At 40.4% G+C, this 15,916-nt stretch overlaps 1 protein-coding gene and 1 non-coding gene across 2 annotated transcripts in view; one reads left to right on the top strand and one right to left on the bottom strand.

Annotated features, from left to right (window-relative positions):
• The window catches only part of LOC145514266 (uncharacterized), a 718,708-nt gene that overhangs the window by 53,350 nt on the left and 649,442 nt on the right, over positions 1–15,916 (top strand). The gene's annotated exons all lie outside the window — the stretch shown is intronic.
• TRNAR-CCU (transfer RNA arginine (anticodon CCU)) lies at positions 2,938–3,015 on the bottom strand. The gene has a single exon. It is a non-coding gene; the product is annotated as a tRNA-Arg (tRNA).

Raw genomic sequence — 15,916 nt, 5'->3', positions numbered from 1 at the left:
TGCTGATTGGATGAGGCACGTATACTGGGTCGGGGAAGAGTACGGTAAATACCTTCTCCCTATGAGGTAGAAGTGAAATGAGGTTATACTGTTTCATTAATAGTTACAACATGGGGATTCTATTTCCAGTTTTTTAAGGAATCTCCGCACTGTTCTCCATAGTGGCTGTACTAGTTTGCATTCCCACCAACATTGTAAGACGGTTCCCTTTTCTCACACCTTCTCCAGCATTTATTGTTTGTAGACTTTTTGATAGCAGCCTTTCTGACTGGTGTGAGACGGTACCTCATTGCGGTTTTGATTTGCATTTCTCTGATAATGAGTGATGTTGAGCATCTTTTCATGTGTTTGTTAGCTATCTATATGTCTTCCTTGGAGAAATGTCTGTTTAGTTCTTTGGCCCATTTTTTGATTGGGTCATACGACCCAGCAATCCCACTGCTGGGCGTACTTACCGAGGAAACCAGAACTGAAAGAGACACGTGTACCCCAATGTTCATCACAGCACTGTGTATAATGGCCAGGACATGGAAGCAACCTAGGTGTCCATCGGCAGACGATTGGATAAAAAAGTTGTGGTACATATACACAATGGAATATTACTCAGCCATTAAAAAGAATGCATTTGAATCAGTTCTAATGAGGTGGATGAAACTGGAGCCTATTATACAGAGTGAAGTAAGTCAGGAAGAAAAACACCAATACAGTATATTAATGCATATATATGGAATTTAGAAAGATGGTAACAATGACCCTATCTGCGAGACAGCAAAAGAGACACATATGTATAGAACAATCTTTTGGACTCTGTGGGAGAAGGCAAGGGGGAGATGATTTGAGAGAATAGCATTGAAACATGTATATTATCATATGTGAAACAGATCGCCAGTCCAGGTTCCATGCATGAGGCAGGGTGCTCAGGGCTGGTGCACTGGGATGACTATGAGGGATGGGATGGGGAGGGAGGTGGGAGGGGGGTTCAGGATGCGGAACACATGTACACCCATGGCTGATTCATGTCAATGTATGGCAAAAACCACTACAATATTGTAAAGTAATTAGCCTCCAATTAAAATAAATAAATTAATTTTTTAAAAAGGAAAAAAAATAGTTTTAACATGGGGGAGGGAAGGATGATAAGGGTCTGGTTTTTCTGTTCCTGCATTCCAAGACCCTCCTTGATTATTTGCTCTTTTGTCCTTGGGTCACCACACTTATTTCACCTGTTTTTTGTTGTTTTTGATGTACGGGTGAATTCCCTCTCTGTTACTTAATCGTGTATACCCAATTTTAAATATTGAGAAATATAGACAATAATTAAGATAGACATAAAATTAGTCATCATCTTATATTTTAACAATACTTACTAGTAACAGATTGTAGAAGTTTTATCCATAAATCTTGTATGCTGTGTAGTAAAAATGCTTATGGGGGTCAGATATACTTAGGACTAAATATGCCAGTTATTTTTTATAGGTTACTAAAACTCTAATCTTAGCTTTCTTATCTGTATAATAGAGGTAGTAATACTTATCTCATGGGTTGGTGCAAGGACTAAATAAAGCTGTATTTTTAAAAGCTGTAGTTTTTATACAGTGCCGAGTATATAATGAGAATGGGTAGTTAATGTTGATAGTCAGGAATCAGGGAGATGATAAGGCAGAAAGAAGCAGACTTGAGTGTGAAGATAGCAATTTGTAAGTCTTGGGGAAAAGCCACAAATGCTGTGGTGTATCCTTGCTATGGCAATTTTGGGCATTAGATCCTCAATGCTTAGATTTGGTGGCTGTTCTGAAAGTGTCATAGTTGGATTGCATGGGAAGTGCAGATGAGGTGGAGGAACGCAGGAACTCATATTGAAGATGTGGATGAATAGGTATTAGTGTGACATGATAGTAACCATCATAGAAAAGTGAAATGAGAGCATTAAGGCTGGGGGGAGTGATGTAGGGGTTCACCCGTGCAGTTCTAGGCAGATAAATAATAAACCCATTAGCACAGTCCAAGCTCCAGTGGACCAGTTATTTGGCTGTGGAATTGCTTGTTCTCTGGACAGGAGGGGAAAGTGGAATGGTTGATTTTTAGCATGAAAGGGCTTAGCTGAAGGCAAATCGAGGCTCTTTTTTAAACTCAGAGCTCTATGAATAATACGATCTAGTCATTTATTCTCCCTTGATGGATTTCTTTATATCATCAAATTACATCATTTGCTGTTGCTCTGGTTAAAGCTTTTAACTGCATATCTTGGTTGGGCCAGACGTGGTATGGAAGGTGACTCAAGGTCAGTAATTTGGTCTCTGGCTCCTGGGTCTTCACTCTGTTGTCTTTCTTCAGTAGATAAAAGGGGCCCGTGAGCACTATAGTCTGCTGAGTGACTTTCATTTATAACTTTAAAAGGGGTTGTCTGAAGACAAAAAATTTCCCAAGATGAGAGTTTTAATATTCAGAGATAGAGCCTGCTTTTGGGAGCCGAATTCTTTTGTTGCTGACAAAAATCAGAAAAGCTCTGGAGTTTGGGGGAAAGATCCTTGTTTTATAAATTGCTTCTGAAACCACTGTGTTAAATTGTTAAGAAAATGTTCACTTTGTGGATAATGGGGACAAAATTCCCATTCCCTGCCCACCCTGCGCTGGGGTCTCAGTGCTTCCTGATGCTGTAGTCAGGGGCTCTGGGTATTGTCTTTTTGAACGGGAGTCAGACTTTCGAAAATCTCTCTTTCAATTCAACACAGTCATCCTGTGGTGTATTTTTATTTCATTAAAAAGTGTTTAGTTATTTATTTGGCTGCACCATGTCTTAGTTGTGGCACTTGAGTTCTTCAGTCTTTTTTTTTTTTTTTTAAATATTTATTTATTTGGCTGCACTGGGTCTTAGTTGCAGGACTTAGGATTTTCATTGCAACATACGAACTCTTAGTTGTGGCATGTGGAATCTAGTTCCCTGACCAGGGATCGAACCTGGACCCCCTGCCTTAGGGGGACAGCACAGAGTCTTAGCCACTGGACCACCAGGGAAGTCCCTTTTTTTTTAACTTTGTAAAATTCTTTATTTCAGCCTTCTTTGAGGTTTTACACTTTTCTGTGGGAATGAGTCATTTAATAAGTCATTTAAATGTACAAGTTTGCAAGAACATATTGTTGGTCTAAAGTAAGATACTGCTCTCCTTAGCTCATCACTTGGGAAGGAATTCCACCCAGATGAACCCTCCTTCCCGGGATCTCTGGGGTTATTGCTCATCTTCTGCTGACTCTACTCCCCTCCTACTGGAGCTGCTCCTCCCTGGGCTTCCCTCCTTCCACCTTCCCCTGCTCAGTCCTATTTGTCATCATGTCAGGGCATGGCTTACGCTTCCCTGAGTGTTACCTCACCTATACACTCTCCCTTGCGGATTCCTGGGAATTTCAATTTTTATTGTAGCATGTGAACTCTTAGTTGTGGCATGTGGGATCTAGTTCCCTGACCAGGGATCGAACCCAGGCCCCCTGAATTGGGAGCTCAGAGTCTTAGCTGGACCACCAGGAAGTCCCTTGTGGTATATTTTTTAAAAGTTGCCTCTGTAACACCCATCCCAACCTTCTCTTTTCCCAAAGGGCAGAAACCAGACACTCTCTGCCCCCAGGCTTATGTGTGTAATATTGGGAAAGACATGCCACCAGGACCAAGATTACGGACCATGAAGCAAAATCCTGTCTCACCCTGAAACTTTTCTTCCATATCTCCTGTGGCATAATACAGAGTTACTTAAGTTTGGCACTACTGACATTTGTGCTGGATAATTCTCTGCTATGGGAGACTGTCCTGCCCCCTGTGGGATGTTTGGCTGCATCTGTGGCCTCCACCCACTGGATGCCTGTAGCCTCTCCTCTGCCCCCAGTTGTGACAACCCAAAGTATCTTCAGACACTGCTAAATGTCCCCTGGGTCCAGGGTTGGGGCAGAATCACCCTCAACTGAGAACTGTTAGCATACTAGTTAAAGGCCTGGGCTTGGGAATCAGGCAGGCCTGATAACATATGACCATCATTTGTCAGCTGTGTGGCTTGGGGATAGTTAATGGATCTTTTAGGGCTCAGTAGCTCCATCTGTAAAACAGGGATATGATTACCTACTTTATATGTTCATTCTAAGGGTTGAGAGAAACAGTACCATCATTGAATCTAAGTTCATGTGTCTGAGGCACAGTGAGGCCAAGCAAACTGAAAGAACAGAGTTTGGAGCCTAAAAATGTTTATTGATGGAAAGGGGACTGATCGAGAAGATGGGAGGTGTAAGTATGTCTCAGATCCATCTTACTGGCGGACGGCTTTTAAAGGCAACATTTGGGGTGAGGGTTATGGGGGGTGGGCACATGACTTTCTTCTGATTGGTTGGTGGTGAGGTAACAGGTGATGTTTCAGAAATGTTCATCATCAGCCTTCTGGTTCCAGCGAGTCCGGGGTCTGCGTGTGTGTGCTCAGCATATAGTCACCATGGTCTACCTGGTGGGGATCTTCGTTCCTGCAGAACAGCTCAAAGTCAGATAGTTCCGTGTAGCTCCGGGAGGAGGAACTGGGACTCTGTTTTATTGCTCAACTATTGTTTCTTGACTGCTTTTCCTTTATTTCCGTATTCCCTCACTTCCCTATTAGTAACTGCTTGAGTCTACTCTTTGAAACTCAGGGAAGGTGTGGGAGACTAAGATATTTTTTTACAGATGATAAATGAGGGACAAGAAAAGGCTTTTGTGCCCAGGAGAGCCCAGAAGGGTCCTACTTGGTTTCAGTACCTGTGATAGCACAGTGCCTGCTAAGGCTCTGCCTTTTTGTTTTTGCCATATTGTGCGGTATGTGAGATCTTAGTTCCCTGACCGGGGATTGAACCTGCTCCCCCTGGAGCAGAAGCATGAACTCTTAATCACTGGACCACTAGGGAAGTCCCAAGGCTCTGGCTTTCTTGCCTGTCTTTCTTTCCTAGATTCCTAGTGTCTTCTTCCCCATCAACTTCTGCTAGCTCTGCTTTTAGATTGCATATATATATATGTATTAATATATATGATATAAAATACTCAGAAGGATATACACTGAAACAGTAACTACAGTCATATCTGGAGAGATAGATTACTGGGGAGACAAAGAAACTCTTACTGTATCCGTCTGTAATTTGAGAAATGATGTTATAAATGAATATATGCAATGTGCCTGCTAAGTCACTTAAGTCCTGTCTGACTTTTCAATGCTATAGACTGTAACCTGGCCAGGCTTCTCTGTACATAGGATTCTCCTGACAAGAATACTGGAGTGGGTTGCCATGCCCTCCTCCAGGAGATCTTCCCAACCCGGGGATCAAACCTGTCTCTCTTATGTCTCCTGCTTCCCAGGTGGCTCTAGTGGTAAAGTATCCACCTGCCTGTCAAATGAATATATGTATTGACTCAGACATTTTGAAGTGAAAAATACAGTTTGCAAAATAATACGAAACCTTTTTAATAAAGAAATTCATGTATGCAGAGAAAATAATCTAAACTGTAGAATAAGGTAAATGCAAGAGTCAATAACAATTACTTCTAGGCAGTAAGATTGTGGATGTTTTCAAATGTCCTTTTAGATTACCTGTGTGCTTCAATTTTGCTGCGACAAACATAGATTGCCTTTGAATAGGAAAACAAAAACACACACACATAGGAAATAAAGTTAGAAGGTAGTTGCAGAGCCAATCATCCTTGTTTAGGAAGCAAACTCAGCTTTTTCCTTCAGTGTAGGAAAAAAACCCCAGTTCTTCCCTACTAGGTCTTTCTTCCCTATGTGTTTCCCTTACCTTCACAGAGAACACTTCACTTCTGACACTTCTGGTTACCAAATGCATGGAGATTTTTCCCTACACCAAGCAATTCTCTGTGACATCAACTGGTTGTCCTGCAAATCAACTCCATTCTGACACTGTCTACCTGGAGATAGCTTCAGATCCCACTGGGTAAGGGTTCAGTCCTACAGGACTGCTCCCTCCCTTTCCCCACCACTTCAGATGCCATTTGCAAAAGCCCAGGTTGTTATCTGTACTTCTGACCAAATGGCTATAAATTAGAGGTTCCTACGATTGCCCTCTTTGGGTTTAATTAGTTTGCTAGAGTGACGCATAGATCCTAGGAAACTGGTTTCCTCACTAGACTTGTTCAGTTGCTAAGTCATGCCCGACTCTTTTGTGACCCCATGGACTATAGCCCACCAACCTCCTCTGTCCGTGGGATTCTCCAGGCTAGAATATTAGAGTGGGTTGCCATTTCCTTTTCCAGGTGATCTTCTTGAACCAGGGGTCAAACCCGTGTCTCCTGCAGTGGCAGGCAGATTCTTTACTACTGAGCCACCAGGAAAGCCCTACTCACTAGATTACTGGTTTACTATAAAAAGATTTATCAGGAACTGCTAGATGGAAGAGATGCAGAGGGCAAGGTATGGATAAGGCACAGAGCCTCCATACTTTCTCTCAGCACACCCACTCTTTCCAGGTCTTCCTGTTTGCCAGCCTGGAAGCTCTCCAAACCTTGTCCTTTGGGTTTTTATGGAGGCTTCATTACATAGCCACTGCTGACTAAATCATTGGCCATTGGCAGTTGAACTCAATCTCCATCCCTTCTCCTCTCCCTGAAGTTGAGCGGGGGTGGGGGGAGCACTGAAAGTTCATACCCTTTAATTGCTTCGTTGGTCTTCCTGGTGACCAGCGCCCCCCACCCCCCAAATCATTAAGTTCAGTTCAGTTCAGTTCAGTCGCTCAGTCGTGTCCGACTCTTTGCGACCCCATGAACCGCAGCACGCCAGTCCTCTCTGTCCATCACCAACTCCCTGAGTCTATCCAAACCCATGTCCATCGAGTCAGTGATGCCATCCAACCATCTCATCCTCTGTCGTCCCCTTCTCCTCCTGCTCCCAATCCTACCCAGCATCAGGGTCCTTTCCAATGAGTCAACCCTTTGCATTAGGTGGCCAAAGTATTGGAGTTTCAGCTTCAACATCAGACCTTCCAATGAACACCCAGGGCTGATCTCCTTTAGGATGGACTAGTTGGATCTCCTTGCAGTCCAAGGGACTCTCAAGAGTCTTCTCCAACACCACAGTTCAAAAGCATCAATTCTTCGGCGCTCAGCTTTCTTCACCGTCCAACTCTCACATCCGTACATGACCACTGGAAAAACCATAGCCTTGACTAGACAGACTTTTGTTGGCAAAGTAATGTCTCTGCTTTTAAATATGCTATCTAGGTTGGCCATAACCTTCCTTCCAAGGAGTAAGCGTCTTTTAATTTCATGGCTGCAATCACCATCAGCAGTGATTTTGGAGCCCCAAAAAATAAAGTCTGACACTGTTTCCACTGTTTCCCCATCTATTTGCCATGAAGTGATGGGACCAGATGCCATGATCTTAGTTTTCTGAACGTTGAGCTTTAAGCTAACTTTTTCACTCTCCTCTCTCACTTTCATCAAGAGGCTCTTTAGTTCTTCTTCACTTTCTGCCATAAGGGTGGTGTCATCTGCATATCTGAGGTTATTGATATTTCTCCCAGCAATCTTGATTCCAGCTTGTGTTTCTTCCAGCCCAGCGTTCCTAGTGAAAATTGAAAGTGTTAGTCGCTCATTAGCGTCCGACTCTTTGTGACCCCATGGACCCTAGCCCACCAGGCTCCTCTGTTCATGGGATTCTCGAGGCAAGAATACTGGAGTGGGGAGCCATGCCCTCCTCCAGGGAATCTTCCCAACCCAGGTCTCCTGCATTGCAGGTGGATTCTTTACTGTTCTGAGCCACCAGGGAAGTTACCTAAGGGCATTCCAAAAGTCACCTCCTTAATATAACAAAAGAGACCTTTAGTGCTCCAATCAGAGGAAATGCCAAAAGTTTTAGGAGTGTAAGGTGATATCTCATTGTAATTTTGATTTTCGTTTCTCTAATAACTAACGATGTTAAACATCTTTTCATATGCCTGTTGGCCATCTGTAGCCTTTGGAGAAATGTCTGTACAGGTCTTCTGCCTATTTTTTTGAGTGGGCTGTTTGTTTTGATGCTGTTAAGAGTCATAAGCTATTTATAAATTTTGGAGACTAATCCGTTATCAGTCACATCATTTGCAAATGTTTTCTCCCAATCTTTGGATGGTCTTTTCGTTTTGTTTATTGTTTCCTTTGCTGTGCAAAAGCTTTTGAATTTAATAGGTCTCCTTTGTTTTTGTTTCCATTTAGGTTTTTTATATTGATTTTTGTATAGATTTTGTATTGTATTTTGTATTGACACACTTTTTCCAGCACCAGTTGGTTGACAGGCTATGATTTCTTCATTGACTTGCCCTTGCACCTTTGTCTTTTGAACTGTGGTGTTGGAGAATATCTTGAGAGTCCCTTGGACTGCAAGGAGATCCAACCAGTTCATCCTAAAGGAAATCAGTCCTGAATATTCATTGGAAGGACTGATGCTGAAGCTGAAACAAACTCCAATACTTTGGCCACCTGATGTGAAGAATCGACTCATTGGAAAAGACCCTGATGCTGGGAAAGATTGAAAGTGGGAGGAGAAGGGGACGGCAGAGGATGAGATGGTTGGGTGGCATCACCGACTTGATGGACATGAGTTTGAGTAGGCTCTGGGAGTTGGTAATGGATGGGGAGGCCTGGCGTGCTGCAATCCATGTGGTTGCAAAGAGTCAGACATGACTGAGCGACTGAACTGACTGACTACTCTTGCACCTTTGTCTAAAATCAGCTGACTTACGTAAGCAAGTCTGTTTCTGGATTTTCTATTCTTTTCCATTGAGTTAAATATCTATTCTTTCTCTTCAATATCATTTGCCTTGACCATTTTATATTTAAAGTAGTAGATCTTGAATTCAGATAGTTATGAGTCCTACTTTGTCCCTTTTCTTTTTTTTTTTTTTTTTTTTAAGAAGATTCACTTTACTTTTCTGAACCACTTTTCAGAGTCAGACCCATCTGGGCCATCCTCCTAGGAGCTGAGTGACTGCGCATCTCCGAGCCTGTTTGTTGTTGCTGTTTTTAGTCGTTCAGTCATCTCTGACTGTTTGTGATCCCATGGGCTATAGCCCGCCAGCCCCCTGTCTCCATGGGATTTCTCAGGCACAAATACTGGAGTGCTACTTTGTTCTTATTTTTCAATATTATTTTGGCTATTCTAATGCCATTGTAATTGCATGTGATTTTAAAAATCAGCTTATCTGCTTGTACAAAACTTTCTGATGAGATTTTTTATTGGATTGTGTTGAATCTATATATCAGTTTGGGAAAGATTTGACAGCTTAACAATATTGAATCTTCCAATCTATTTACTTGGTATTTTAAATATATATATATTTATTTATTCAGGTACTTTAACATTTCTTTTATTAGTATTATATATTTAATATTTTTCAGCATATAACATATCCTTAATAAGATTTATCTCTGAGTATTGCATGTTTTTTCTGCTATTGTGAGTGACTTTTAACAAAATTAAAATTTTAATAGTTCTCTGTGAATATATAAAAATATAATACATATTTTTACACTGATTTTGTATCATGCAGCCTTGCTAAATTCACTAATTAGTTCTATTAGGTTATTTTTCGGTGTGTGTGTGACAAATTCTTGGGGTTATTAATGTATACAACTTTGTCATCTGTGAAAAAAGAATTATTTCTTCCTTTCCAACCTGTATTCCTGTTATTTATTTTTCTTATTATATCTCCTAGGGTCTTCTGTAAAATGTTAAATAGGATTGGTAAGAGTGGAATTCTTGCCTTGTTCCCTATCTAAACCACACTCTGCCTTTCTCCATTAAGAACATTAACTGTCAGGTTAAAGAAGTTCCCTTATATTTCCAGTTTGCTGAGAGTTTGTATCATGAGAGGTTTTTGAATTTTGTTAAAGGCTTTTTCTGCTTCTGTTGAATCAGTAGTATAGTTTTTCTTGAGCCTATTGATGTGGTGAATTATATTGATTTTCACGTGTTTAATCAGCTTTGCATCAAGAGATAAATTCCAATTGGTCATGATGTATTTTCCTTTTGATTTGTTGTTGATTTTATTTACTAAGATCTTAGTGAATGAGGATTTACTTAGGAAGGAGGATTTTTTTGGTCAGTGCTCAAGAGGGATATTGCTCTGTAGCTTTCTTTTCTCCCAATATCTTTGTCAGGGTATCAGTGTAGTGTTGTACTCACAGAGTGATTTGAGAAATGTTCCTTCCTGTTCATTTTCTGGAAAGCTTTATGTAGAGGGATATTATTTTTTCTTTAAATGTTTGCTGGAATTCACCTTGGAAGCTGTCTAATTTTCTTTGTGGGAAAACTTTACGCTGCCAGTTGATTTCTTTAACAGGTATAGCGCTATCTAGGAGATCTCCCAGGCTTGCTTAGTTTCTGACACGAAGTTTGCTATAATTCTCATTTTCTCCATGTAATGTGTGATTTCCCTCTAGCTGCCTTTATTTATTTATTTTTAAACTTGGCTGCTGCTGCTGCTGCTGCTAAGTTGCTTCAGTCGTGTCTGACTCTGTACGACCCCATAGACGGCAGCCCACCAGGCTCCGCCATCCCTGGGATTCTCCAGGCAAGAATACTGGAGTGGGTTGCCATTTCCTTCTCCAGTGCATGAAAGTGAAAGTGAAAGTGAAGTCGCTCAGTTGTGTCCGACTCTTAGCGGCTACGATAAAATTAAAATTGAAATATAATTGATTTATAATATTGTCTTAATTTCAGATATATAGCATAGTGATTCAGTTTTTCTTTTTTTTGCTGATTATATTCCATTATGAGAGTTCCAGAAAAACATCTACTTCTGCTTTATTGACTATGGCAAGGCCTTTGACTGTGTGGATCACAATAAACTGTGGAAAATTCTTAAAGAGATGGGAATACCAGAAAACTTGACCTGCCTCCTGAGAAATCTGTATGCCTCCTGGGAAATCTGTATGCAAGGAGATCAAACTGTTCAGTCCTAAAGGAAATCAGTCCTGAATATTCATTGGAAGGACTGATGCTGAAGTTGAAACTCGAATACTTTGGCCACCTGATGCAAAGAACTGACTCATTGGAAAAGACCCTGATGCTGGGAAAGATTGAAAGCAGGAGGAGAAGGGACAACAGAGGATGAGATGGTTGGATGGCATCACTGACTCGATGGACATGAGTTTGAACAAGCTCTGGGAGTTGATGATGGACAGGGAAACCTGGTGTGCTACAGTCCATGGGGTCACAAAGAGTTGGACACGAACTGAGTGACTGAACTGAACTGATATTCCATTATAGGTTATTACAGGATATTGAGTATGATTTCCTTTGCTGTACAGTAAATCCTTGTTGCTTATCTATTTTATGTTTAGTAGTTTGAATCTGTTAATCCCATATACCTCATTTGTCTATCCCACTGCCCCCACCTTTGGTAACTATAAATTTGTTTTCTCTGAGTCTGTTGCTGTTTTATATATAGATTTATTCACTTTTCAGATTCTACATGTAAGTGATATCATATAGTATTTGTTTCTCTGACATGTTTCACTAAACATAATATTCTCAGGTCTATCCACATTGCTGCAAATGGCAATATTCCAGTTTTTTAAATATCTGAGTAATATTTCATTGTATATTAGCTGCCTTTTAATATTTTCTCTATATCTTTCATTTCAGGAAGTTTGGACGTGGTATACATAGGTATGCTTTGTTTAGTACTTATCCTGCTAAACCACGGGTGTTTATCATTAGTTTTAGAATATTTGTCACTATTATTTCTTTGAACATTTTTCTTCCTCATTTCTCTCTCTCTTCTGGAAAAGAAATGGAATCTTTTTCTGGGATTCAGGTGTATGAGACCATTTGATATAGTCCCACAGCTCTTGGATTCTCTGGTCTTATTTTTTTCTTTGTGTTTCAGTTTGAGTAATTTCTGTTGACCTATTGATACATTCAAATTCACTGACTTTTTCCTTCAGTTATGTCAAGTTTAGTGATTAGTCTGTTGAAGGCATTCTTTATCTCTGTTACAGTGATCTTCATTTCTAGCATTTCCATCTTTTTTTTTTTTTTTTGCTGAAATCATTCATCTGATCTTGCATGCTATTCACCTTTTCATGATGCAATCCCCCCCTCTACCCGCCCCTTTAATTGGTTGTGCTCTGCAGCTTGTGAGGTCTTAGTTCCCTGACCAAGGATTGAACCTGGGCTCCCAGAAGTGGAAGTACGGAGTCCTAACTACTGGACTACCAGGGAATTCCCTCTATGATAGCCTTTAACATAATAATCATAATTATTTAAAATTCCCTGTTGGTTTCCACACCTGTGTCATATATAAGTCTGATTCTGTTGCTTACTTTGTCTTGACAGTTTTTTTAATTGTTTTTGGTTTGTCATTTTTTGTATGGCTGGTAGTTTTTGATTGAAAGCCAGACCTTTCTTTTTTAGGACTGTAGAAATTTAAGTCAAGAGTTTTTATCTTTGGAAATTGGCATGCCTTTCTTTTTGCCAGACCTTTAGTATTGTGGTTGATTCAGTCGAGTCAGGAGATAAGTTAGGTTTTGGATTTATTTTTTCTGTGGTTACCCTCTGTCTTAGTTTGCTAGGGCTGCCATAAAAAAAGCACCACGAACTGAATGGCTTGAAAAACAGACATTTCTGTCTCATAGTTGTGGAGGTTAGAAGCCCTAAATCAAAGTGTCTTCAGAGTTCATTTCTTCAGAGATGGCTGTCTTCTCTGTATTTCTCTTCACATCATCTTCTGTGTATGTCTGTCTCTATATCCATCCTTCCCTATTATAAGGAAATCAACCCTATTGAATTAGGGCTCACCTAAAGGACTTCATTTTAACTTGACTGTGTGAAGAACTTATCTCCAAATAGGGTAATATTGTAAGGTACTAGGGCTCAGGATTCTAACACAGCTTTTTTGTCAGGAAGCAGTTCAACCTATAGCATCCTCATTGTACCACAGACTTCAGATTCTTCTCGCTTTTCTTTGTGTTTAAGGTAAAAGGGACTAACTTGCCAGAGGGTTTTTCTTCATATGTGCTCCACCATCAGCATTAGGTCTTCACTGTTGCCCCTCTCCAGCAATAGACTGCTATTATTGTTATTTTTAAATTGGAGTATGATTGCTTTACAATGTTGTGTTAGTTTCTTTACAGTGCAGTGAATCAGCTATATGTATACATATATTCCCTTCCTCTCTTTAAAAAATTTATTTTTTAATTGAAGGATAATTGCTTTACAGAGTTTTGTTGTTTTCTGCCAAATAGTAACATTGAATCAGCCATAGGTATACAAATCTCTTCCCTCTTAAGCCTCCCTCCCACCCCTCTAGGTCATCAGAATATTGAGCTGAGCCCCCAGCCCTTGACAGCAGCTTCCCGTCAGCTATCTATTTTACCCATGGTGGTGTACCTATCTTAATGCATCTCTCCCAATTTCATCTCACCCTTCCTTTCCCCCCTCTATGTCCACATGTCTGTTCTGTACGTCTGCACCTCTATTCCTGTCCTGGAAATAGATTCATCTGTACCGTTTTTCTAGATTCCACATATATGTGTTAATACACAATATTTGTTTTTCTCTTTCTGACTTTAGTCTGTCAGAGCAGAGGAGGGCCCATATTTTCTGTTTTGATTAAGCCTTAGAATCAGATAGGCACTGTGTCCTGTCTGGGTCTTGAGGATGAAGTCTTCTGTGGATTCTGCTCCCTTCCCACTCAGCTAGAGGAGGTGTCTAATGGCCCATGTCTGCTCTCTCCTCCAGGGATAGACATTTTTTTCTGTTCCTTTCCTCAGCTGCGATGGATTTGCAATTGTGCCCTAAACATGATAAGACCTAACTCTTCCTCTATGAATTATAAGTATGATAATAACAACAGCAAGTCTATAGGGATATTTTATGATAAAATATAAAACTTGTGATTTAAGTATGTTAGTCTGTTAGCTGTGTCTGGCTCTTTTCAACCCCATAGACTGTAGCCTGCCAGGTTCCTCTGTTCATGGAATTCTCCAGGCAAGAATACTGGCGAGGGTAGCCATTCCCTTTTCCAAGAGATCTTCCCAAACTAGGGATCAAACCTGGGTCTCCTGCATTGCAGGCAGGTTCTTTACTGTCTGAGCCACCAATAGTAGTTAACAGATAGTTGCTTATTGTGCTTCACCCAATAGCTTTTTTCTCCACATCTTCATGTTATTTACAAAGCTGTGTTCCTACCTTTTATATCTTCATCTAAGTCATCACAAGTGCTGATTGTTATAAGTCCTGAACCCAAAGATACTCATTAACAATTTTCAGAAAAATAATAATTATCTTATTGAATATCCTTTTTGGTTTAAATATTTTTCAGCATGACATAATCTGAGATGAACTTTCCAGAGAGCCCTTCATGTTGGCAATTGTAATACAATTGAGTGCCCCAAGAGAAATGTTTTATCTTGTGGGATATTTGCACAGGGCAATGAAAATAGGGAAAATCCAAATTCAGATTAAAGTTTAGAGGTCATAAATGGGAAGGTGAATTGCAAGACTGGAGGCTATTAAAGTTAAGATCCCAACCATAAGCACAATAGACAAGTTATGCTTAGTGTTATTTTTTAAAAAAAATTGTGTTGGGACTTCCCTGATGGTCCAGTGGTTAAGACTCTGTGCTTCCAATGTGAGGGTACGGGTTTGATCCCTGGTCGGGGAACTAAGATCCCACATGCTGTGGAGCAACTAAGCTCTCGTGCGGTAACTGCTGAGCCTACGCTCTGCAGCTAGAGAACCTGTGCTCCGCAGTGAAAGATCCTGAATGGTACAGTGAAGATCCCATGTGCCACAACTAAGAGCCGATGCAGCCAAATAAATAAAATAATAAATGTTAAAAAAAAGATTGTGAACATCTTGAGGATTTCTGGCAAGTTTAGGTGAAATGTTATGTTCAGGGAGGAATATGGGAGCGTTTTGGGAGAAAGGGACATTCTAATGGTAAAGTGAAGTGTGTGATTACCCACACATACGCGGTAGTTTAGAAAGTTTGTGTCGCACCATGTCTACCTCTGGAATTTGAGCAAAAACAAGATGAATGTGAATTTCATCTCTTCTCAGTGTGCTATATGAGTGTACAGAATGGTAGCAGAAAGAAACTTGGGCTAGAGTATGGTGAGTGTATAAGGAAGGATACTCATTTCTGATATCTGTGATACAGAGATTTAAATGATCTACCTCTGAATCCCTAATTCCATAGTGGAAGAGGAGATTAATCATTTTTTAGGTAATTAATAGGAGCACTGAACCTTTTGTTCTCGTGTATACAAATCATCAGCAGAGCAAAGAACCAGCTGGAGGCAGGTGATTTTCCAACTCCTCCCGAGCATTTGGAGAATTCATCTTTGGTGACAAAAGTTTTTCAAATTTTCAAGCCATGTTTTTACTAGAAAAAAGTTTATGGAAACTGAGTTTCAATGCTCCTGTTTAGATACCTCTGATGTTATACCAGTGTCTTAGTAGATAGAGTGTCCTAAGCCATCTATTCCATGGACTATATGAATCTGCTCATTTTTCAGGCTCATTTCAAATCCTTAGCAACCTATTTTAGCATTCAGTTTTCTTTTTTTTTTCTAACATTTAAATAAATTTATTTATTTTAGTTGGGGGCTAATTACTTTACAATATTGTAGTAGTTTTTGCCATACATTGACATGAATCAGCCATGCGTTTACATGTGTTCCCCTTCCTGGACCCCCCTCCCACCTCCCTCCCCATCCCATCCCTCTGGGTCATCCCATTGCCCCAGTCCTGAGCATTTGTCTCATATTTTAGCATTCAGTTTTCAATGGAAACAGTGACAGACTATTTTTTTGGGCTCCAAAATTATTGCAGATGGTGACTGCAGCCATGAAATTAAAATTCCGCTCCTTGGAAGAAAAGTTATGACCGACCTAGACAGCATATTAAAAAGCAGAGAC

Source organism: Giraffa tippelskirchi, chromosome 7 (assembly GCF_054371585.1).
Source record: "Giraffa tippelskirchi isolate mGirTip1 chromosome 7, T2T-mGirTip1v1.2.pri, whole genome shotgun sequence".
Classification (NCBI taxonomy): Eukaryota; Metazoa; Chordata; class Mammalia; order Artiodactyla; family Giraffidae; genus Giraffa; species Giraffa tippelskirchi.
This window is presented reverse-complemented; position numbering and strand designations above follow the sequence as displayed.